Source organism: Falco cherrug, chromosome 10 (genome assembly GCF_023634085.1).
Source record: "Falco cherrug isolate bFalChe1 chromosome 10, bFalChe1.pri, whole genome shotgun sequence".
Taxonomy (NCBI): domain Eukaryota; kingdom Metazoa; phylum Chordata; class Aves; order Falconiformes; family Falconidae; genus Falco; species Falco cherrug.
The window spans coordinates 6,953,255-6,979,784 of NC_073706.1; the positions used below are offsets into that span (position 1 = coordinate 6,953,255).

Consider the following 26,530-nt stretch of genomic DNA (forward strand, 5'->3'; position numbering starts at 1 on the left):
AAATCCACAGAGTGGATTTTTAAAAATCAACTGCTGGAATACATTTTAAAAGAGACCAGACATTTGAAAGCCATTTAACTGTCTTTACATATGAAGCTTTCAAATTTTATTTCAGGTTTGGGGTTTGTTGGGTTTTTTAATGCAAACGCATAATGAGAAATTCACTTAATACTACACCACATAGCTTCTGCATTATAGTCTCCATTAAATTTATTCACATATGCAATTAAAGCAAGGGAGTAACCCAGCTTACCCACCACGGTAGTCACAAAAAACATCAGAAGCCTTGGAAGTTTCAGCTTCACCATTTTTTCTCTCCAAGTTCTCTAAACCTGTAATGCACACATACATGCATGCGTGTGTGTGTCCCCCTTTCAGAAATTCAGATTATAATTAGATCGCAAATCCTTTGTTTTCCCTTTCTACAGGCAACGTCTTAAGTTTTTAATAACTTTCTGCTTTGATATGTCATTCATCAGAGTTGTTGCATCAGCTTGGCTTCTGCTTGACTGCTCACTCATAGTTCCAAAAAATTCCTGTAGCGTAAAGGCAGGGTCAACAGTTAACAACTGCAACACTGCATTATACATCCTCAGAAAAACTGTTTTGTTACAGTGGCAGAAAATATCTATTTTATCTTTAGTTATCTGAATACAAATTTAGAAGTAAATCAGTTTCAAGTCAGTAGACTCACAGTGTATATTTTTCCAATGAATATTACCTTTTTTTATTTGGTTATTTTTAAAAGACTTCACAGACATTATAAAAAGAAAATATTACTCTGGTAGACCAGTAGGTTGGAGAGAAGAAAATAAAGAAGATACTAATTTGAAGGTGGCTTAATTCTGAAACTCCATTTGAACACCTAATCGGTCCAATTTTGTAGAGCTCTCTGCTTCCAGTGAAATCAGTACAACTCAAAAATTTAAGTAATTTAAATAAAAATACCACCTCAAAAATTTAAACAGATATATCCAAATGTATTTATTAAATGTACAAAACCACATTAAGCAATTCCAAGAGCACTGAGAATATGTAAAATTCAGACTACCTGTCTCTGCAGACCATAGCTCAGTTTAGAGATACCCAAACTAGCTTGAAGTAATTTATTAGCATCAAGTTCTGCCAGACAAAGTAAATGCAGAGGTCTGCTGAGGTCACTAACTTAGATACACTGGTAGCAGTACTCAAGGAATCTCATCTGGAGCTACTTTAGTTGTACTGCATTATGCAGAGCAGCTGTATCTCTGGTGATCCACAGGCTAGATGGGTAAGAGCACCTGAGTATCCAAGGGTAGATTCCCAGGAGTATCCAAATAACAACAGGGGTGGAGGAGAGCACACGAAAAATAGCAGGAGGATACATTAGAATTGAAAATGGTGCCAATATGCTCATTCCTATTAGCTGGGCATTTTAGCAGACAGCATCACCAATACACATGGTATTTTTGTCCCTTCCCCAAGATACTCCAATGCATCTGTGGCAAATCAGGAAAGAGGATTTGAGGCAGTAGACCTAACATGGAGATGTTGCATTACATCTATGTTGGAGATTTTTCTCTGCAAGGAAACTCCTCGTTTCCTGCCTTAAAGCAAAACAGGAATGGCAAGGGACTCGAAATAGCCAAAGCATCTGGCCTATTCAGAAGTATCTGAATAATAGAAAATCCAAGAATCAGACACCTGTCACTCTGGATTCAGTCAAGTTCTCCTGCTGGCTCTGAACCCATTCTAACAAATCCAAATAGAAGTATCAGTGACAGGAAGAGGAGAAAAAAGCCTTGCTGTTCAGCATGAGGCTTAAAGCAGGGCTCAGAAATGACTGCCTTACAGCACAGTAGAAGTGAAGACTTTAGGCTAGGAAAACCTACTCTAGAAATTTTGAGCCCAAATTCCTAATGGAATTCATCTTGATACTTGAATGGCAGAGGTCATCCTGTCTGCAAATCAAATAGCTGACTGACCAAGTGTAAATGTTACCTTCTGCTCATAGACAGAATTAAGAAAACTGGCATTATGCTGGATTCTTGCAAAGAAATAAACTTCAAGCACAATCTAGAGATACTAATTTTCTTTGTCATGGGTAGCATTGGCTTTACTTGTGGCAAGGGGTTTTTGGAAATCAAACAATGCCAAACTACCTGGTATTTGTCTGAAAACAGAATCAAAGAACTCCTTGCAAAGAGGGTACTCATACTTGTCCTTCAGGTGACTGTGTATTTAAGCCCCATTTCATCCTATGCAAATTCTGTGCAAGACTCTTTGTTGTATGGGTATTTGCACCCAGCTGAACTGGAATCTTTCTGGCAGTATTTCTGCATCCACAAAAGCAGCAGGCTGAAACCCACCAGAGCCTTTAAGGACATATTAAGTTTTCCTGTTATTTAAGGGGTTTAGGGTTTTCTGCACTGAAGAATTTACTTTTTTTTTAGCACTAAGAAGCAGATATTTTAGCCCCTGAAAGACCAGACCACACTGAAAGATGACAGATTTTAATACAAATCTCCACAGTTGCGTTCTTCTTGAGATGCATAATGTACATATACTTCCTCATTAACAATGCACATATTTTTAAATCAGTGCAATGGATACGAGCATTTCAGAAGTTACCTGGAACTCAGTCCCCCTAGAATTCCTCAGAACTGTAGCACAAATGTGAATTTTAATGCCTTGAGAAGAACCAGAAATTTTTCCTACAGGTAAAAACTCATGAGGCAAAACACTTTCAGCAGTAGAGCATTTTATATTTATAGCACTACATTACTTAACATATAATCATAACTACTGAATGCATGCAAGAGCTTTAGACATTGCCTCTTCAAAATTATTTTAAATAAGCCATCAAGTGATAGAAATGCAACAGTTGATTTTTTTTTTTACATTGCGATTATAATGACTTTTAATGAAGTCAGCCCCGTATTCTTGCATCCCGTCATTATTTGACAGATATGTCTGCAATAATTCATGTTATAAAATATATATTTTGTTACTAAGAGTGAAAACATACCAAAGAAAGAGCGATTAAACACTTTTACCACAGTGTCCTCCACGCCATGCCATTCTCAGTCTGGGAACATCTGCCAGTTAAGCAGTAACCTAACAGAAAAAGACAAAGAATATTCAGAAGTGAGCACCATTTTCAGGGTCCTTCAGCAAGTCATCCCAGACTTCTACGGTCTGAGCACAAAGTTGTCAGTTTTCTTTTATATACCATCTAAAAGCACCCTCTCGGAATTCTTCTGGAAGCTCTCCGTTCCCCATTCTGCAAAGTCTTTGGTTTTGTACAGCAACTTTACTAATTCAGCGTTTTCAAGATCCTACAAGTTAACTGACTGACTTTTGCCAGTAACTTCTAAGAAAAATTCAGGTACATAAAGGCAATTGTAACACAAAAATAAGATGCTGGAGGTAGTCAGACTCCAAGTGAATAGCAACTGAAGTGCAAGTAGTCTGCAGTTTGTCACAGAACCACAGAATGGTTGAGGTTGGGAGGGTCCTCTGGAGGTCACCTTGTCCAAACCCTGCTCAGGCAGGGCCACCCCAAGCTAGTTTCCCAGGATCATGTCCAGTTAGCTTTTTAATACCTTCACGAATGGAAACCACAACCTCTCTGGGCAGTCTGCTCCAGTGCTCAGTCACCCATCGCAGTTAAGAAGTGTTCCCTTGTGCTCAGACAGCACCTGTGTTTCAGTCTGTGTGACCACAGCCTCTGGTGCTGCCACTGAGAACCACTGAGAAGAGCCTAGCTCTGGCTTCTTTATACCCTCCCTTCAGGTATTTATTTAATTCTAAGAGATCCCTCCCAAGCCTTGTTCTGTAAGTCCAACAGTCGCAGTTCTCTCAGCCTTAAATATCTTAGTGGCCATTCAGTGGGCTCTCTCCAGTTGTCCATCTCTTTCTTTTACTGGTGAGCACAGAAATGGACACAGTACTCCAAGTGAGCCTTACCAGCGCTGAGTAAAGGGGAAGGATCACATCCTTCCACCCACTGGCACCACTCCTCATAATGCAGGCCAAGATAACATTAGCTGCTTTTACTGTAAGGACACATAACTAGCTAACCCACTGTTCACTCCTTTTTGCTTCAAGAAACACAGTAATCCACAGCTTTTGGATTTCCTAAATGTAGTCTGCTTTTCAAAGCATGTAGACAAAGACTGACTAACATCCAAGGACAGCCAAGACATTTATGGTTTCCTTTAGCCAAGAATCTAAAGCACTCTAACCCTAAGAACCAGATCATCCAAGCCAGGGTATGGGTGCCTGAGGTTCCATTTCTGCAAAGTCTCATACACATTTGTGTCTACCCTGAATGCAGCAGCATTCAGTATCCTAAATCTAGAGCCAGCCACCAAAGAAATAGAAACCCTACCCACATTTTAAAATTTTTAGTTTAGATTCTCTGGCATCATCATCATGTGTTAGATGTGGCTTAGGAATGCTTACTGAGTTGCAGTTCAGGTTGATCAACTAATCTCTGAATGGGTTTTGGACAATGACAAATATTAAATCATTTAGTAATATTAAGTCTTAAATATTTATCTACCCCTTCTTGCTATTTATCTTGTCTATGCCAGTTGTTCCAAGTTTTCTAGGTTGGAAATTCATGAACAGTTAAACTCAGCAAGCATAGCGGTGTATTTCCTTATGTTGATGACACATCACTCCCCATAAACTTGAAATATTCACCTCACTGCTTCCTATGCTATATCCTGTTTTTAAATTGTTTTCTATGTTTTACTGACTGTGTCTGTTTCAGCTACTTACTGGAAGGGACAGAAGTGTTTGGTTCTTTGTTTTGGTTTAGCATTGGTGGTGGGTTTTTTGTTTGTTTCTTTGTTTGTTTTAATGAACTCGGTATGTAAAAAGCCCCATAGATTCTGAACTCCACAGCAACGCTGTATTTATAAGAAAAAATTCTGGTATGGCTAATGAATTGCTAAATACTTTCAGGGTTGTTATTTGTTAAGCATACCTCAAAAGATTTGACTAAATAAATGCGTACAGTAACTTAAAAAGGATCACAGACGCAAAACAGAAACTGTCATTTTGTATCCTTTCATATAATCTACTTTCAGTCTAGAGTTAGGACCAAGGTTGGTGGGGTGGAAAACAAAAGCCAAAGAGGACACTGTATACAGCTGAAAGAAACAACCAAGTCTACCATGACTGTAGCAAAACGATGGAAAATCCCAGCTAGCCACTGCAGTAATTTTTGTTCTAACAAATTAGATATCCCTTCTGCCTTTTCACTACTCACTCAATAGTTCTGTCACAGGAACATTGCTTAAGACTCCACACGCAGACAAAACTCACTGGCTTTTAAGACCAGGCCCTATCAAGCAGGCGACAGGTTTCTAAACTTCAGTAGCTCCCGATAATCACCTTGAACACTCCAACTACGGTCTCAACATTGCAGGTCCAATGAATGCACATGTAGAAGATTAATGAAAGTAAAGATATCAACATGATAATATTGGTACCTAAGCCTTTGCCTTGAGATCAAAGAGAACAGCAAAATTCAGCACACTTGACAAAGAAACACTTACAGTTCTAGCACAAGGAAAAGTTACTGAGCATTAAAACTTTACTGGTTGTCAAGCTGATTTAATGTTGATTCAGAAAAGAATAAAAAGATACTTTCACCATACAATGCAATTAATAGCAGAAAGTTTTCCACTTACAGATTTTATATACATACTTCTATTTGATTTTTTTCTGTATAAGTACTGCAAAGAGTTTAGGTTTTTTTATCTGAGATAAGAAATATTACAACCATTCTCTTTCTAGGTTGTAGTAATTTCCTACACACACACAGAGATGCTTCTCTTTCCCTAATACCATACCAGGGAAAATTCAGAGGAAGAAAACTTATAATCCTACACAAAAATGGATTTTTATACATATGTTGAAAAGTAAGAATAGTACCAGTGCACCTTCTGTAAGACATCTTAACAACTAATATTGAAGATACCACAATGCTCCTGCTCACCAAATTACCCAGAAATACCACTTTTACATACTTACTACTGCTATTACTATGCTGACATTGGCCTCAGCTAGTTTTAAACTGACTTTCCTTCATATTATGAAAATAAACAAGCGCTATAAACCCAAGAAGTTGCATCTAATCTCAGGTGGTTGTCATACACATCTCTGCCACCATAGCTGCATTGTCTCTACTCAATATCAGGAACATGCAATCAGAGATACATTCAAATGGAACCCACAGTATAAACTTATTGATCTTGGTAGTGATACTTTAAAAAAGATTGAAAAAAATCAGGGCTAACTAAATTTGGTAAAACCCACAAGCCTAAAGTATGTCTTTCATAACTGAAGAAGTTCTATTAACACAGAGCAGAAATAATTAAAATATATCAAAAGACTCAAAACAATACTTATACAGGGAACTCTGTACAAAAATGTTATTAAGCAGGTAACTGATAAATGAAGAAAGTCTTGGGAATGATTTCTTTTCAGACTTAACATTCACTGCTACAACTCTGTTGAACACTAGTACAGGGATATGGGGTTCTAGCAAGTAACTACATTTTCTAAATAACAACAGGAGAAGCATTATATATTTACACCTCAGCAACCCAATCAGGTACAATCTGATCACAGGGGGCTGATTCAAAAAAGAAGGGATCACTGGAGTTGAGCCTGCCTATGCCTTTGCTACATGGGAGAAAAAAGGCATATAGAGCTGTTCTCCCCCTCTGAGGTCTGCCCAACCTGTTCAACTTCTTACAAGGTTTCACAACTTCACTGGGTACTCTACTACTGTTCTTTGAAATGCGGTAGGGTCCACCCCACAAATACAAACACATAGTGCATGTTCATACTGCAGGCTATGACATACTACGAGTTCATTATAGGGACCCCCTGCTCAAGATCACTAAAAACAAATTAGACAGCACAGTATCTTGTAAGAGGACAGAAGAGAAATCACAGGCTTTCTCAGAGTCTTAGGTCCTGAAGAAAGAATTCTGTTTGGCTTATCATGTAATTCCAGGAGACTAATTCAGTATTGCCTGACTGGGGTCATAATTATCGTACATCATAGATCATTTTACTCATTTCCTCTAGACTCTTCCTAAGGAGTTCCTGAGTTATGTTTTCAGTATAGATCTTTAAGAGAAAAAAAATGCTGATATTTGACAGCTCCCCACAATATGGGATAAAAAGCAGATCCTCAATCTCCAGAAATATAGCCAAAGGCTTAAATGAGGGAAATTTTTCACTTCAGGTTCAGCTTTTAAGCATTAATGATGCCAAGGTGCTCTGTCCATCTCCAAAGTACCACGTAGCACACGTGACACTTCCCTGCACAAAACCTGCCAAATTCAGGCTCTATTCCCACTCTCTTTTCTCCCTTTCCACAGTTCAGCAAGTGTTTGTTTAAAACAATCTTCAGTTTTTTGAAGGTTCTGCTGAGCTGGAGAACATTTTCTTGCTTAACACACTTGTTTCTGAACCAGACTTAAAAAGTTTGGTATACTATAGTACATCTCAGATGCACCCATGATGCTTGGCTGTTAGTTATCTTAACATGCATCAAATTACATACCTTAATAGCTTGGGAATCATATCCTAGAAAAATTAGCAAAAACCTATATTCAAGGACAGAGGCATCAGACATTCTAGTCAATGGAATGGATCAATCCAATGTACAAAAAAAATTGAGTTCTGGTTATGCAGTGTGTTTCGGTTTGTTTAATAGCTCTTCAATAATCCTATGTTTGCTATTTGCAAATCTAGCTTCCAGAGGAAGGAAAGACATTGTTGCTAGCTAATAGAAAATTTAATCCTTTAGCCATTTTAAAGGTTTTAAAATTTAATATAACTGCTATTTTAATTGCTTATAATATCTCCAGTCTGGCAAAGATTGGCAAAAAGTTTTGAAGTCTCTGAAAGCGATTTCTGTCATTTTGAAAATGACAATAACTATCAAGTCTGTCTGGTTCTTTTCAAACTGCAGCAATACTGGAAGATAAAAGCAGGATGAACTCACAAATTAGTTTTATTGTTTGATAGTGCAGCAACTTCAGCCATAGCTTTAGTGAAATAAACAGCAATGGCTGAAGTACAGTACTCAATCACACTTTAGAACACTGGTGCAGAAGCTAGAAAATTTACTCATGAATTGCACTAGGTAATAAGCTACTGCAAATGCATCATATTGTGAAGCTTTTATGTTCTGAAGCTGGCACTGTTAATTAGTACTCTAACCTGACACTACAAATCCCTATACAGCTACAGACAGCAAGAGTAAGAAAGTCACAAGGATCATCTGAAACTAGATGAAGCCTTTCCTTGAAGCCATGGTAAATGCATTCATCAGTTGACATGCAAGTCTGCATTACATGTAGTCATCTGATGGAAAGGGACTTTATATGTGAGCCCCTACTTTAACCTCTTGCGTAACAGCAGATTTAAAAGAAGTGAACAAAAGCTGTTAATAAGAAAAATGTAAGACAGACTCAAAATTATCCAGAAAATTATAAGAGGAGTTAATTGAGGCTACAGCACTTTTCTACAGTGCACAGCTGGATTACTTGCTTAACAAAACCAGGACAAATCCTAATTCAACAGCAGTGCCTAGAAGAAAGGAAGAGACATCAAGATATGCATTAAGTATCCAGCATTCTTTATGGATGTGAAAAGAATACAATGAATCCTTCGTTGCTTAGAGGGGAACACGTTTGTCTTGCCAGAGGACAGATTTCCAAAGAGTATTTACGTTTTCCTACAACCTGTAATTTTCTCATTAATCATTTGTCAGGGCCCAAAGACCTTTTACTGCACATCGGATGTTTGCATATGTTTAATGATCCTTTTACCAAACAAATGTCACCGTCTGAATGAGGAAATTAGTTAATATCGCTGATGTTGCTAATTTAACGCCATTAATATCACACTGTGAACAGCCACAGAACCTACAGGGTCTTGTATCATAGCTAAGCTCTACTGATTGTAAGTCTGTTCTCCAGCAGACGGCACCGAGAAGATAACCCATGCAAATATCACACACAAGGGAATTCAATAAAATTTTTAAAGATTGCTTTGATTCTGTAGTTAGACTACCAGACAAGTGTGACTAAAGACAGATCATTTGATAGAGATTTAGAGGCACTAATTGAAACTTACTTATCTACACTGTCACAGCTGCCTCCCCTTTTACCAGTGTGCTAGGATTTGGAGCAGTCAGAAAAGAGTCCAAGCGGATCACAGAAATCATTGCATCATGGTATTTCTAGACGTACAGCAAGACCAAAGAGCTACCCAATGAATTAGATAGCAGAAGACACACTTCAGTGTTGTTTTCTGTTTTCAGCCTTCTGTATGCAGAACTGAGTTACATTTTGTAAAGTAATTTGCCTCCACACATATGATCTATGAAAAAAGCTTTCCAAGAGCAGAACCATGTAATTTTTCCTCTAAGCCACTGAAGTCTTCTACACACTTCCTCTGACAAAGAAAGTACGATGTAAAGAAACTAGATTCTTCAGAAGATCCTTCAAATGCTACTGGTACTAGAACATAGGAGAAAATAAAATTTTATGAAGACTCACAAGGTGAATTATTTTAAACAGAATTAATAACACACAAACCCAATTCTGCATGGAATGTATCCAAAAATAAGGGTGGGGGAAGGGAACTGCAAAGCAAGCAAGTCCATTTGGTAACCCATCTACTTTTGTACTAGTCTTTTCTTACCACGCACCTTCCTCTGAGATAGATCTTTATCTCTCTCAAAGAAATGAATGTCTAGAAACACTCATATTCCCAACAACTGACACTCAAGGCGCATATCACATACTTTGCACTGAGAGATTTGGAAGTTTACAGTATTAAAAGAAATTCATATCCCAGCATAATGAAAGAGTAATGTTCCTGACAGAGCACAATCTAGAAACAGTCTGCACCTTAAGAAGCTCTCAATTTGCTTCATACGTACATAAAATCCCAACTTTCTCAAGTAACTGAGATATTTCCTCAGGTCCCTAAGACAACTTAGGCAAAAAAAGCCCTGGAGCAAAACCAAAGCCTTAAGTTTTCAAATTATATCCATTTTTAAGTTTTACTTTTTTATACCAACCAGTATGTTGTTTTTCCCCAATACAGTAATATTATTTCCTGGATCAAGTTCATTAAAGTAAACTAGATGTTATGAGATTCATCAGAAGTGATTTTAGGGTTAAAGAGATTTATTCCCCAGATGACATAAAAAAGGAAGAAAGAGGATGCTATACACAACCACGTATTGAAATGTTCATTTAAACACTACTAGGAGAAAAACAAAGATGAACATTGCTACTCCTCACAGCAGTCCTCTACAAAGTCACTGGGGGTTGCGGTTATATGACTTGCTAGATGAGCATGAAGATTATTTTTTTTTCCTTACAATTACCAGGCAAGACAGGTATGGACATTTAATACTACCTTGTTCACTACCCATAAACTTAAATTCAGATGACAGGATCTTGTCATCACATTTAAAAAGAAGATCCACACAGTTCCTCACTACTTCTGGCTCAAGATAACATCACACTTGAGCTGAAAACCAACATTATAATAACAGTGCAACATAAACTTGTTATTACTTTTAACCAAGACAAAAAGGGAGCACTAGAAAAAAGGGAAGCTGAATGATAAAGTCTTGTGAAGATAGCTGATGTTAAAACCTATCATCTTAAGAGTCCTACAAATTATTTGGTATGGGAGAAATCAGAACTTCAGTTCCTAGGTGTGCACTGAGCTTTATGGTTTCAATACTTCAACCCTCCTTAGAAGCAAGCTACAATTTCCAAGACTGCATACTCTTGCTCCTTTCAGTGTCACAGAAGTAAAATGTGTTGGTTTAGGATTCTTATATTAGAGCCATAAAAACAAAATGACAGAAGACTCACCCTAAAACACACTTCTTTTTGACCTGTGTTCTTCCCCTCCACTGAATGGCGTTAACTGGAGTAACACGTATTATAACATCGCAAAGAAGAACACATAAGTAACTTAAGATTAACACTTCAACCACAGAGAAGACAGAATCCAGAAGAAAAATATTAAATCTGTAAGTAAATCTAAGAAAAATCTATGTAACCAGTCAATTGATGAGGGCTTACAGACACAAAAAACCTGCAAGTATTCCTTATTCAGTTTCCAGATTGTGAACATCAGCTTCTGACATGTCTCAGCATCTTTAAGATCTGCCCTGTTCCTTTCCCAAATATTACTAGAAAACACAAGTTCTTAAATACACTGAATCCATCTATTAAACTGAGTATAGTCATAGTCAATAACTCAGTCACAGAGATGGCCAGAACAGTCAGATCACAGCAGAACCAGTGTTCACAGTACTTCCTACCTCAAGGATCAGTAATTTCAGCCTTTCATAATTACTGCTGCCTGTCTAAGGATCTTCAAATAAGGCAGACAATTGAATTGCTTTCTTTTTAGGAACCTGAAATAAGGTGCTGATCTTCTAAATGGTACACATCTTTCTGGAGCAATGAGAATTCATTCAATATTTATGTTATTTCTCGCAAAATATTGGTATTTACAGTTGTTTCCCCATCATCATAAAGTTATTACCTTTGTTTTAGAATACCATATGCAGATTAGAGACAAGTCTGCAGCCTAACAGATGCATTTTATTTTGACACTCTCTTCCAACAATCCAATAAATAGGGCTAATTTTTTACCAGTGATTACACAAAGTTTTTTTCAACACAAACTGTTTAAACTCACTAAACTGTGAGCTGCTATCCTGATTTTACTGTGGCAGGTGAACCAATGCTAGAATATATAGACAGAAATACAAAACTAAAAACCAAAGTCAAGAATAAGTTTACTACAGATATCAACTACATAAAAAACTTCTACATTGTTCAGAGGGGCGGGGGGAATATTACTGCTATATATCAAGACCAGGTTACAGATGTCAGTGTACCACTGTATATATTTCTTCATCATCAAATAATCATTTAATTACTTCAGTTCATTGTGCATAAGCTTAGGTAGTAAAAACATTTGATGTAGTAACTGTATCTGTGTTATAAAGGTTCCAAGCATGAAATGGGGTGTTGTAAAACTAAATAGTATACCTGCTTTATCATTCTCATTCAGCTTTACAGCCAGTTTCACCTGAACAAAGTTTCCTAGATTGTCTTGTTGGATCTTTCACACTAGTTAATTTTCTTTAGCATCATTCTATTCTGAGCACCAAAACAAATTTCCTACCACAGCCAAACTGCAGAAAGACAACATTATTTCAAACACTTTAATTAAAATTCTGCTCACCAGGATTTGGAAAATAAGAACACAGATACACCCCCCTGTATTTTTTACGTATGCGTGCATACATACATACATACACAGTGAGACACAGAGGTGAGTCTAGATTAAATTGTTGAACTGTTGCATTAAAAAAAAAAGGGGGGGGGGGGGGGGGGGTAGGGAGGGCAGCAGAGGAGTGGAGAAGAAAAGCCTTACCCAAGTGTATACACAGCTATCCTAGTCCAGAAAATAGAAGTTTGCATTGAACTGTAGTACAGACCATTGTAGACACCAACACCCAAAGATCACATAAATCTGTGCATAAGGGATCCCAGGGCAGCCGCACAATACTAGCATACATTTCATACATTACAAGAACACTAGAACTCAGTACAACTCCTTACAAGAGGGAAGACAAAAATTTCAGTTTACTGAGACACTCTTACTGCCTCAGACGCAACACTTCCTTGGATGCTACTTCTTGCTGAAGACCTTTACACTTCCAACATCTGTATTCATAGAAAGGCATAGTTATATCTGGTCTTGAGGGAAGCCTGAAGTTAACATTTTTATGGAATTGACCAATATTGCGCATCTTTTCTCCTCCTACAGAGCTCAACCACCAATTAGTTGAAATCCTCCCATGTCAAACTTACATTACCATTCCAGAATTTCTCCCGATTTGGGCAAGGGGTGGGGTGGTGGGGACAAGCAGAGGAGAGCCAGTTAATCAGCAACAAACTGTATTGATAAATTCAGATGATTTCCAAAAGTTCAACAAATATCCAAGTCTAGAAGAGACTAAGACTAACGGAAAGTGGGGAGGGGGGACTGGACATGACATAAAGTAAACAAAAAAATATCCCCAAACAAAATAAACCCCACTCATTACAGATTTTCAGGTTTCAAGTTAAATCATGGTTTCTACTGCAAAGAACCCAATATATTCTCAAAAACATGAGCAGAACTGAACATCCATTTTTATATTGGAAATGTAGGCCTATATCCCATTCTCCAAGAAGTGTACACTCCAGCCAGAGAAACTGGCCCAGCATACCGACAAAAATGAGAATGTGTTCTGTCAATGATACTGCAAGTGACAATTTGAAAAGCAGGTCTTCATCTACTCTTCATGGAAACTGGCAAAGGCATGGAGAATTCTTCACAGAAGTATGGCCTCACCAACATCTTTAACCAAAATTCTGATAGGTTTGTAGCAGTTCTTGACCTTACTATTACTCTATTTGGAGCTTCACAGTGAGACTACATCTTCAGGTGGCCAAGGAAAGAACACAGAGAAAAAAAAACCACTGCATCTCTGAGGTGGTACAACTATCCGGGAAATATTTTAATTTTTCTGTGCTATCTACAGAGCAAGAAGTTAGAGCTGTCCGAAATTCAAATTAATTACATCTAAAAACTATTCTGAAAGGAAGCTGAAGTAAAAATTTACATCCTTTCCAAGTTGTTGTGTTCTTTGAGATGTCAGATATTAAGTTTAGCATCTCGAAACCACACATCTGCTATCACACAGCAGAAGTATTTGCTTTATTCCATCACCTTCTCCCTCATTTGCAGAGAAGGGTCTTAGTTATATTTGCAAATATTCTATCACCAAGTCTGTTTCTTTTTGTAAAAGAGCAACCATAATTCTTCTCACCTGGGATCCTCATAACAGACATGCTTGAAAGGAAGTCACAACAGTGGAATACATAGACTTTCTTGAAAAACAAACATACAAAGCCATAGCAAAGCATCATCTATTCCAAAACACCACATTTTGCTTGATGAGATAATATTAGCCACTTAGGTAGAAAAACTACAGACATTTCCCTATCCATTTAGAAGAAAAGATGGAGACTCTGGTACTGAAAGACCAAACTAATCAAGATGTTTTTTAAGGGCAAACAGTTTCAGCTAGAAATTACCTGAAATAAAGACACCTTGCAAGGAGTCTAAAGCAGCAAAAAAATATTACATAGCCAAAACACAAGCACAAAAAAAATGTTTTCTTGCAAATATCAAAGTGCAGAAAAACCCCACAAAATTCATTAAATACTTTGAGAATAAAACTGTATTTTCTACATGAGATTAAAACAAACACATACAAACCTCTCCACATTCAAACCACAAAACATCTGTAGATGGAAAACCACATGATGCCAAGTATCTTGCCTTGAATTCCATTATTTGTGCTGAAGAAAGTTCAGAGTTCACCTGAACTTTTAATACAGATTAAAAATAAAGCTGTCCTATTTACACTAATATTTTGAGTGTCTTCCTAAACTTCTCTCATATTCCATTTCTGCACACCCCCCAAATCCAAGAAGAACAGTTAAAGTAAAATTGAGAAAGACAGCAGCGGAGTTAGTTTAGTTTTTGAGCAGCACACTTAAATTTTTAAGTTTCACTGCTGCAGGACATGTGACAAAATGCAAGGATCAATAAAATTCTATGAAGAGGTTTGACTCTGAGGACTCTCGTCATATGTTTAATCAAAGCAACATCTTTACATGCATCGGTTTTATTCCGCATATGAGAAACTCAAGAGAAACACTGAACATCAGCAGGGACAAACTATGGAAGAGGATCTGCATGTAAACTCATTCAAATTATATTTGGAGAGGAGAGAGGGTAGAAGAGAATAGTTATGCATATAGCTAGCTCTAGAACAATTACTCCAATCGCATCCTTTGGAGAACTCTTAATCATATTATACTCCGGTGCACAAGTTCTTACATCATGGCCCACTACACTTTACACCTTTCATGCACTGAGCATAAGAGCTATTGCAGTGCAGATGAATTTTGGAATACAGCTGACACCTAATCAATTAAGGGGCTTTTCACAACTATAGTCTGACACCATAAGACAACATTCACTGTTAATAGCAAAGACATGACTTATAGCCACGGTGAAAGGGAAGAAAAACATATTTCTACCAGCAACGTCTGGTTTTAATCTATTGACCTTAACATTAGTCACAGAAAAGCAAGCGCATCTATGCATTCATTCACATGTTTGCAGGCTGGAAAAAGCAAAGGGAGATGACATGGACACTGCACCTTTGCACGGTTTCACATCCATACATAATGCTTTAAAGAAGAGAAAAAAAAATAAAAAGGGAAAGCTAATTAGAGACCTACCTACAACTCTACCAGGTCTGTGCCCGCAGCCCTGCGGTGCTGCCCAGCACAGGACTAGGAACCAGAAGTTTTCGGTACAGCGCGTTATTTGCCAGCTCAGCCACTGCCTCGCTGCGTGACCTTGGGCAAGCCACTTCCCCCGCACCTCGGCTCCCACCTGCCGCCTCCCCCCCCGCGCAGCGCCGAGGCCCAGCGCCCGGTGATTCCCCGCCGCCAGGCAGCCTGCACCGGCGGGGCGGGAAGGGCAGGGGCGGGGGGCGGCTGGGAGCGGTGCTCTCCTCGCTTACAGGTGATAAAAATCTCCCAGAGGTTGATTCAGCCTCCCGCCCGGGGGAGTCCCTCCCCACGCCCCTTCCCCGTCTCCCTGCCGTACGGGTTAATCCAGAGGGGAAGCCGCCAGCTCCGGCTCGCCCGCCCGCAGCCGCCGGGGGAGCCGAGCCCGCCGGGCCTCCCGCCCCCAGCACCCTCCCGGCGGCCCCAGCCCGGCTGCGCACGGAGGCGGCGTTACTTACAGCACCCGCCGGGTGGAAAACTCACAGGTGGCCGGGAGCCCCCGGCGACCAGCGGCTGAGGGGCGACCGCCGCCCGGGGAGCCGCTCGCCTCAGCGCCCGCGCGGGAAGCGAGCGAGGCGGGGCGGGGGCGCTGCGATCCGCTCCCCGCCGCGGGGCCGCGCAGCTCCGGCCGCCCTCCCTGCGCGGGGCCGGCTCCCGCCCGCCCTTCCTCCCGCCCGGCTCGCGCCGCCGGCCAATGCGGGCCGCGGCCAGCAGCCGGCTTTAACCGTCTGTTGCGAGGCGCCTCCTCCAAGCGCTGCCGCCTCCCTCGCCGGGGGGCTCCCGCCCCAGCACCCCGCCGAGGAGGTGGGGAGACAGGAGAAAGCTTTAGGCTTGTCCCCCGAGGAGCAATTTGCCCTCCGGGGCCGCGGCCGCTAGCCGCCTCCCCTCCCCCGCTCACCTCAGGATGGCCGCCCCCTCACCTCAGCGCGGTCCTCCGCTTCCCGCGCAGCTCCCCTCAGCCCCTCCCTGACGGCTGCGCGCCGTCCCGCCGCCGCGGGCTGAGGGAAGGGGAGCGGCGAGGGGGCGGCGGGCAGCGCCTCAGGCAGCCCTGCTGGGAGCGCCAGGTGGGCAGCGGGGGTGCTGGGGTGGCGTGGGGGTGTCAGTTAGGGAACAAGAAGTGCGTGGGGGGTCTAATCCTCCTCAGGGTGGTGGGGATAAAGTCCTGACCTGGTAAAACTTATGTACTTCCCAGTTAATAATCGGGCTTCTCCACACGGGGTGTCAGGAGGCCGGGGGTGGTATTGCACGGAGAAATGTGCTTCATCCTGCTTCTGTGGGCATCAACCGGGCTAAAATCTGTCTGTGTTCAGACTTCTTGGACATCTCCTGTGGAGAAGCTGTGCTAAAAAAGTGTCTTCCGCTCTTTAATGGTTTTGAGTTTTAGCCTTCCATATTCCTAATTTGAAGGTTTTCCCACAAACACGAGGAGAGTCTATGCGCGGGGTCCCTGTCGCCGTGCCAGGGTATAAGTAGTTCAGATGTTTGGTGCATGTGTAAAAGCTCCCGAAAACAGAACGTAGTTCCTGTTTTACTTCTCTTTTTATATTAATAATTTTCTTGGTACAGACCTTCCTGATAATGCCTTTTAATCAGGTCCCTACATTTTCTGCTGATTCTCCACAGAAAATCCAGGGAACAAGATGCTAACTTTATTCCAACATGTGCCAGGGTAATATTTTGATGAAGATGTGTCAAGAAAATGATGCAAATTTTTTTTCAACTTTCAACTACTTAAAGTTAACAAAGCAGTCTTGAGATGCATGCTGTGTAGAGAAAAAAAATGTACATTTATTGTATGTATTAACACAGATGAATTTTTGTCGGTTTTGGAAACTGTCAGATTCTTATTTCTCACCAGAGCAGCATCATTAAATTTTGCATTTAAAACCAGAGTATGGATATGAGTTGCAGGATTTGAGTCATATTATTTTGCAAATATTAAGATTATCTTTTCTCATTGACATGTAGGTTATCCTTAGCTGGATAGCCTTGTAATTAAATTAATCATAGGTCCTTTAATGATAAAAACCCATGATTTCTGGGAATAAAGTCCACCACCTGTATCCCATACCAATGCTGTTATAAAATAGCTTGTAAATGGTACAACGTGTCTCTCCAAGTAGACACTTACAAAGACGAGATACGTTTCTTACCCAGAAGGAAGGCTTTATCTTTGCATTAAAGGATCTCAACACAGCTGAGATTTATCTTATTATTACAAGAGTCTCAAAAATGCTCAAAATGAAATGATTTGGATTTTTCTTATGAGACTCCAGATGGATGAAATCTTGCCCTCATGTATGCATGTGGAATGCCTATAAATCTGAAGGGATAATTTGTCATTACAAGATATTTTTAAGGACTGGTTTCTATATAGTCATAATTACTAGAATGACGAATTAGCTAGTGAATCTTCCATTAATCTTATAAAGCTATTCTCAAGCCTAAGTTATTCCCATATATATTCTAATCAAGGCTCATCGTAATAATTTTGTGAGATATTGTTTCCAACGTTACTACAAGGTTTTGTCTTACTACTCTAAGAATGTTGTTGTTGTGGATTTTATTATTACATAGAAATTCCATCTAACATCTTAAACTAATTGTCCTAGGTACCAAATACATGCATAAAAAGATGCTTCTTCACTTGATTGCTTTGCACGCCATCATCTATAGAAGTCAAACAAAGGATGGCTGGAAATGCAATAATCCATAGGCCAACAACTGGCTTCTGAAACAGTGAAAATGCAGATTACTTGTTCAGTTGTACAAGAAATCTTGACAGAATCCAAAAGCATATGTAGGTAAGTGGTGTGTTAGTCCACTGCTGTAATAAACACTTTCTAAATATAAAAAAACTATGCCTTAAGTATCAAAATAATGTTTCTTTATGAAGTCTTTCATTTCACAAGCAAAACAACTACTGCAAAGGCAGTTGCCTAACTTTTAAAAAAAATCTGTGTTCTTTCCTCTGGCTCATTACAGTTTTTATTACTTATTCCTATAGATTAAAAATATAACAAATTCTGCATGTATACATCATCAGTATCATGCATGTCATGGGTGTGATTAGGGCAAGATTCAAATCAGCCTGCAACATGCCATCAGTTCAGGGGTTTTCTTCTGTGTTTTTACTTACTGCTATCTTGGTAGGTGTTGAACTTGTCTGCAAATCATTCTTTCATCTGTGAGATCTGGGATAGTCATATTTGAAGATGTGCACTTTATTGGTAATAATATTTGATGAATTTATTTACCTATAACAAATGAACTAGTAAATAACATCTTTGAAAATAGGCATGCAACCATTATCCATCAACAGTGCTTTCTCCTACTTCATTCTAAGCAGTGTATACTTGGCAATCTTTAGTGCTTAAAACAAGGTTTGAAAACTAGGTAGCCTTTTTTTGTCAAATATCATAGCAAACATCTTAAAATCATCAAAGATCCTGTGTGTATGTCTTTTAGTGAATAAGCCTGGTTTTATATTTGGTCAAGCAGTGCATTAACAGTGTGTGCAGAGATAAAGCTGCAAGCAATTACAGTTCAGGAGACCAAGGACAGGGAGAATGGACAGTTTTCCACAGAGTTCATGGTAAAGAGCACTGTATCCCTGAAAAGCTTTATGTTTTCCTCGTGAAAAATGATTGCAGTGCCTAATTATGAGAGTTCAGTGAGACTAGGGTCTGGTACCTCTATGAAAACTATTAAAAAACTATTTTGGTGTGGTTTCCATACCATACCAGCAGGTGTTCATCACCGCAGTAAGCTCAGAAAACATCTCTTACCATTCCCACACTATGTGTTTGCACTAAGAATTTTTGTTTTAGTGGGTGCTTTCAAGTCACTTCCAACAAGAGATTGTGTGTGCATGTTGCATATATAGTTACCCTGTAGCTTTCTTCCCACATCTTTTCTTTATGCAAAGTTGGGCGAAATATAATCTATTAGGGTGATGTTTTCAGTAGAGTTAAAAATATTGATATGCATTAGCTGCAATAATCAAATTTTTTAAATCCCTAATGTCTTAGAAGATCCATTAACCTTAATCAATCCAACACATCTGATTGTGCTTGCCAACTGCCCTTTTCCAAATAAAAGTATATCAAGTTACATTAATAGCATCAGTAATTAAATACTAGCATGAATGCAAAAACAAACCCTAAGATCCAAATAGTGCAAACTTAGGCCACTGGTTTAGTTCCAGATTTTGCAGCAGGCTGCTCTCTGAAGTGGACCAGCCAAACACATGAGAGTGGAACTCAGCATGTGATTGCAAAGACAAAGTTTGAATTTTAAAAACTTTTTTTTTTTCCTCCATGTGAAATATGTTAAGTTCCCAGTGGAAAAAAAACCTCAGGATTGAATAAACTAATCAGAAACATACCTTAGATCCTTAGTCATAAGGAACTTGCTTTGTTATAAAGGCAAAGCAGATTTGTGGGAATGTTGCCACTTATTATAAACTGTCAAAAGCTGGGTTTTATTTTTGGTTACATGCCAGTCATGACTCAGGAACTTTTATGGAAATGAATGTGCTATTTCAAATGTTGCAAGACCTAGCCTAGGTTTAGATAGTGTATCATATTTACCTAAACAAATTAACCTCAGAACTGAAACCTGTCGGAATGTCACTTAGGTGCTGACACTGCTGAGAAAACAAAACATGGATGGACATGGCTAACCACTGAAAATGCCAGCGGATGGTAAGTGAAATGTTATGTTGCTACCCGACAGGGCCATGCCTTCTGCTGGCAAACAACTATCTGTTAGGGGAAGGGGGAAAAAAACCCCACAATAGCAACAAAAGGTACAAGTACATAAGGAAACAGCTGTCTAAACTTCAGAAGATAAGATTGTTGTCTATTTGACTCCAAGATTAGTCTCTGTGTAAAGTCAACTACCAAAACTGTGAGGTTTTGCGTGTTCTTTGATAACTGTGGTAATTGGTAACTGCAATCTCATGTTTCCTGTCCCCTTACTCTGAAGACATTAATGGAAATGGATTATAACTCCAGTGCTAACAGGGAAGTGTTCAGCCATAACAATCTGTAGCTTATAGAGCACTTCTCTGTTTCAAAGGGCTTTGCAAACATTGATTAATTAATTTGTTCTGTGTTCAGTTCTGGGGAAGCATGCACTCCTTCCACTGAACAGTTGAGCTTTGTTACAGCTTTTAAAGCCTGAACTGTGCTGTGGGGTCGGGTGAGTGAACACGTGCAGAGGGGCAGTGCTGGAGTGACAGCTGCTGAAGGCATGTCATTTGGGTAGCTACAAGGAACACGTTTGACAGTGGCTGTAAATCTTTTCCTTTCTTGAGGTGCCAGATGATACACAGAGGTAAAAAAAAGCCTCATTATCTCTTCCCACTATTTAGGTTTCCTCTTTGATGTGTTACACATAAAGGCAGGTTACTGTGCTGACACAAGGATCACAGTCATCAAGTCCTTCTGCTACCCACATATGCTCAGAAATTACTTCTCTTTTCTGTCTTTGCACATGTGCAAAAGCAAAACTTACTGTATTGGTTTCTACATTTAACCTAAAATGGATTTCATTTTAGTCACAACTGCTTTGTAATGTGACGTTTCCTTTTTCAGTCCAGTTCATCAAGATACACCTGTCTGGATGTATTCACTTGCACCGACTGCCTTCACCTCAGGTAAGAATGGGACTCCATTTGACTTTGTACCTTCTACAGCCTCTGTCTAAGAACGCTGGTCCTGCCTTTATCTGGTAGCCTGAGTGATCTGAATGATATATATCCAAAAGTTACCCTTTAAAGAGCCTGTTTACAACATCAGCTACTGGCAACTAAACCAAATTTCTTAATTTGAAATGCATAGTATACTCATTATGTACTTCAAGTATACATGGTTATAATGGAGCCCTGCCAATGGAACTGTCTGAGCAATTGCATATATTGTATGTCTGCTTTGAAACAGTAGTGAATCTGGCACTAAACATTACAGAGCAGATTTTTTCGGGGTTTGGGTGGAAGGCAGAGCCTGAGACACCTTAGCTAGACTATAGAATATAATTTTTTTCCCCCCATCTCCAGTATGTTGAAGAAAAGCATCTTAAGGAGGAACACATGAAGTCATTTCAGTGGGGAAAAAGAGACAGAGGGAGAAAGGACTTTATATAGTTTAGAAATCTCTGCCAAGTTGCTTGCTGTAGAAACTTCTGCAGACACACTTTGTAAGCAAAGATTCCTTGGACTCTAGCAGGGGACTGAACATTTTTGAGAAGATGTACAGCTTTGCGCTGCAGGACAGGGTTCACATTATTTACTGAGAAATGGCTGGCTGCCCGCCAAGCTGAAAAACACTCCCTTGCTAGCATTTCAGCTGAAGAAAAAACAAGGTAAAATAAATACCTCAATATTACTGTATTACAGTGTTTAGACTGTACCATTCAGATGGAAAAATGAAATTTATTACAACAATAAATGACCCCCTAAAGATCTGAAAACTGCCAGGGTGCTCTGTCTCTTCCTTTCTAATGAAGCTTTGCAATTTCACCAAAGTCAGAAAGTTGTGATTGTACCAATAGATCATGCCTGTGCATACATATGCAATGTGTATGGAGGAGTGACATGCTTTAATTGTATTTTTAATGGGAAAGATCAAATAATTCCATAAAATATGCTACAGGTCTCATGATTGATGATTTCATTTTGAACAAGGCAAATTAAAAATGAGACTGAGAGCACAGGGAATCCACAAAATTACTCACTTGCATATACAGACTTATGGTATGGGTTGAATGTGCATGTGGCATCTCTTCTGGTTACAGGTTCATGGATCTTTCCTATTATTTGTATATTTCTAAAGTAATACCAATCAACAAAAATGCAATTTCTGCATTCTTAAAAAATGCTTAAGGAATTGAACACTATTATCACAGGGGAAATTTTTCTTATGGTATCTGGAAGTTTTATTTCACATATGCAATGCTACTGCAGGTACACTTGTATATTAACCAAAGGATCTGTAATTTGCAGATGAGGAAAAGAAAGGTATGTACTCTTTAAAATCAGCTCTGGGTTGCACTGTTCAGCAGCAGCAAGCACTGGTTTACTACTGTCTTCAATCACACAGGTTTATTTGCAAGCTGTATGTAAACTTTTTTTTCATGCTTCTTATTTGAGATTGAAGATTCAATAAAGTAAACAGTATAGCTATAAGCTGGGCCACACAGGCATAAGATATTAAGAAAAGCAGGAGCCATTGTGACAGCTTAACTTGATGTTCTGGCATCTAGGTTTTCTGGTTATACAGCAAATTTCTCCAGCTTCACTGGTTACCACTGTCTCTACTATGATAACTGTTCAATACCACAGATACTATTAGGCAGTATCTTATATATGCCATGTGTGTTTCTATGTATTGAACCTTAAAATCAAACACTCCCTGGCCTTTGGGACATGCAGTTTGAACTACAGTCACACCTGGATTTAACTGCTAGCCTTTTCTACTTAAAAATCTCACACAGAACTGCCATTTTCCTTTTCTGACTTAATATCTGGACTCAAATCAGACCTGCATGCATGAGATATATCTCAATATATATGAAGCCACATTTGGAATCCCCAGGGTCTCAAGGGTAGTTGACTTGAAGGTATTTGCTTATGCTAGAGAACAGAGCATATATGCAAAAGCAAAATTTCTTTCTGTTTTACTCTTCTGAAATATATGCACTGAGTGTATACTTATATACACTGTCTTTATGTTGTAAATTTGTGTATAGGTAACAGTTTTCCTGGATGTCCTGGTTTCTGCTGGGATAGAGTTAATTTTCCTCTTAGTAGCTGGTGCAGTGCTATTTTTTGGATTTGGTGTGCGAATAAACTATTTCATTAAACCATGACAAGGGGATAATGTTTGTCTGTATAAACATGTCTTTTATTGAAGTATGGGCAAGTGTTGGAACGAAGTCAAACAGCTTTAGATAGAAGTTGGATTGCCAAGCATAAAACAGGTATTCGGCACAAATGAAACATCACAATAACGCACCCTTTTTTGCACCATACCCTTTCTTTAGGTAGAAAGCAAGTGTACAGTTCCATGCTGTGTTCCTCTTGCTGCTTGGCAAGTTTCTCACTTTGTGATTGCAACAGGCAAAAATTACTGTGGCCAAAAAAGAATAGGCACGTACAAATTCTATATTTCCTTCTGTTTGATTGTAAAACTCAAAAGTCAGCTCTCCATTTTTATCAACTTGTTTTTTATTTTAACTTGTGTTTTATCAACTTTATTATTAAAGTGAGGCTCCAGTGGGGTTTTCTAAGAACTGTGATCAGCTGACCTAGTTGTAAAACTGGAAAATATGGATTATGTCTGGTTGCATATGTGTTTTTAGATTACTCTGGTTTATTATTTGAAGAATGAATCTAAAAGTCAGTCCCTGTGCTTTTGCAACACATGGTATGCCCTTTTAATGTTAGGTAATACAGAGTAATACATTTGAAGCACGATCTAAAAGTTTTGACAGATGACATTTTGGATCTTCTGGAAATGAGCAACACAGATAGCAGTACTGACTGTTGGTTTTAAGTCCACTTCACTCTACAGTTCACGTGTCTTACGTTCCAGTTACTCTGTTATTTGCAGCTTTATGATTTATGTATTTATCTGAATGTAGTCTTTTGAGAGTAACAAAAGACTCAGTATAACTAACTGCCAGAAATCTCCTAGGGGCTTTTCCTCAATTTTGCCATGACATTTAAGACATTTGGTCAATCCAAGACAAGTTCTATTTGTTTAATTCCCATCTTGTTTTCCTTATAATAAAGTCATGTTCTTTATATCTCAGATAAGGTTAAAGGAGAAATCCCAGTTGTGCTAAAGACAACTGGGATCTTCTGCTGGAGAACTTGTGTATGTTTTCCTACTTTATAATAAAATTTTGTGTAGGTTAGGTTTTTGTTTCTTTCTCTTGCCTCCCCAAGTTTTTGTTTATCACTTGTATGCAACAGGATCCTTTCGTTGTTCACAAATTTACACTGCTGTATAGAAAATGAACACATATGCTAGCATCATAATCAGAGAAATCCACACATGTTTTATTTGTTACCTGTAAAAATCATCAGACTTCTTTAGGTCTTCCCTGGAGACATCATTTTCTGATGCTTTAAAAGAGTTTAGGCACATTTTTTCTGGAATAGGGATGATCTGATTTGCAATGGATTTATTTGAAATGATACGTTCCATTTCACTCATTCATTCTAACATTAATAGGCACCTGTTGATCTGAGAGAGTGAAAAAGCACAGAATACAGGACTCAGTATGAAAAGAATGGCATGCGAGAACAAAAGGAGAGCAAAATATGAATGAGTGGGACAAAAGTTAAGAAAGTCTGTTAAAAGAAATAGAATATTTAAATTTGCTTATTCCTTTCCTACCGTTACCTGCATTTATGCAAGGTTACTGAAACTGTGAATGAAGAGCTAAATGATAACAGTTCTGCTTACATTGAATTGGTGGTGGAAAATTAAGCTCCAGATAAATTGCTGAATATGGGACTCAATCTTTTACAGCCCAAACTGGTTTTTTTGGCAAGGGTCTTCTGTATGTACTAACTGCCATAAAATTGACTTTAGTAGGAGGAAAAAAAATTAAGCCATATCCTGGACTGTGTGCTGGCTCCTTTGCACTAAAAGGATCTATAAAGCTTTCCTGAGTTGGCAGCTGAGATTTCTCCTGCAAGAGGGAATCCCTGGCTGAGGTAGAGCTGGCTTAAAGCCACCTTGGCTTCAATCTGTGCCAACTGGTATTAAGAAAGAGATCTGGAATATTGTCCTTCAGAACTGAACCTCCCATAGAAACAGAGACTTGCACTATTTTTTTTAACTAGATCTGAATCTTCATGGCTCATCTTCTCCCTGTGCATATGTCCTAACCATGTATTTATATGCTATGCTTATAAAAGGACTCTTTCAGCAGAGTTGTAATTTTGCAGCATTAATAGGTTAAATTTCTTTAAAGCATTTATCTTTCCTTTTTGTGAAGGGTAGTTTCTCCCTTTGTATGGATGTTTGACTATTACTATGAAGAAACTGGCTACATTTCCTTTGGGGAAAACTCATGCTGATTCCAGGTAAAAACTAGCTTACAATTCCTTTTCCAAGCCATATCCATCTTTGTATTTTATTCATAATAACTGTAGTCTATTACAAAATGTTGATTCAGACACAATGAAGAGTAAGTAGGTTTGTTTTGGTTTGTGTTTTTTTTTAAGTAGGGATTTAATGACAAATCCAGATTCCTTCATTTTGAACTGTGGTATCTGAGCCCCCAAAGATAAAAGGTAATAATCTTAACATCTTTAGGTTAGACATAAGATCCAGAAGCACATAAAACTGACAAAGCCCAAAAGCTTTGTTCAAAAAATATAATCACCAAAGCTTTCACTTGTATTATTAATATCTTATGTAGGGAACTGAGAGCACATTTGAGTTCATGAGTTTACTATGATATATGTAAAGGGTGTCATCGTTACAACAGATAATGTGTAAAAGAATGCAAAACCCAGTTACCTAACAGCACGTAATTTATTCTTTATAATTGCTTCCTATTTTGACATAAAGAATTATCTTGCAATACATATGGTTTTGTTTTAAAGCTTCTTTGATATTTTGAACCTGACAAACACTGAACGCTTCTATTTTACTAGTAGCAGTCAACCTGAGCATGTGCAGGAAAACTGTTACGTGACTGTTAAGTTACTGCAGGTAACAAGTTTGAAAATTCAAGTGTTTGTGTGTGTCACTGAGATTCAGAAGACATTTTGGAGGTGACGTTTTTGAGTACCAGGTGTTGTGAAAGATGTCTGTGAAAGATGCCTCCTTTGTAATTGTAAACCTGTGTTCCTTCAGCAAGGAGATAGCAATGGAGAGAATTCCCAACTTTATAGACAACTCCCAAAGAAGAGCTCTCTAAATCAGTTTTCTAAACTACACTTACTTACTAGACTGATACATTCCACAAAAATGCTAAATTTGGTTGGTATAAGTATGGTAAAGATAAATTTCTGTTCAAATAAT

The 26,530-nt window shown here is 38.8% G+C and overlaps 1 protein-coding gene and 1 long non-coding RNA gene across 14 annotated transcripts in view; one reads left to right on the forward strand and one right to left on the reverse strand.

Annotated features, from left to right (window-relative positions):
- SULF2 (sulfatase 2) overlaps positions 1-16,921 on the reverse strand; it is a 163,606-nt gene extending 146,685 nt beyond the window's left edge. For 7 of the 12 annotated variants that reach the window (XR_008734083.1, XM_055721679.1, XM_055721687.1 and 4 more), the window contains exons 1-2: positions 15,941-16,137; positions 3,008-3,096 (exon numbers count right to left, since the gene is read on the reverse strand). The gene's annotated coding sequence lies outside the window, so the exon portion shown is untranslated. Of the gene's footprint in view, positions 1-3,007; positions 3,097-15,940; positions 16,142-16,649 lie in introns of those variants that run through there. The other 5 variants (XM_055721682.1, XM_055721674.1, XM_055721675.1 and 2 more) reach the window with 3 other exon arrangements.
- Positions 16,384-26,530, forward strand: part of LOC129736907 (uncharacterized) — a 179,176-nt gene continuing 169,029 nt past the window's right edge. For both annotated transcript variants that reach the window (XR_008734085.1, XR_008734086.1), the window contains exons 1-4: positions 16,384-16,546; positions 18,095-18,286; positions 20,122-20,188; positions 21,083-21,144. This is a non-coding gene — a long non-coding RNA (uncharacterized LOC129736907). The remainder of the gene's footprint in view (positions 16,547-18,094; positions 18,287-20,121; positions 20,189-21,082; positions 21,145-26,530) is intronic.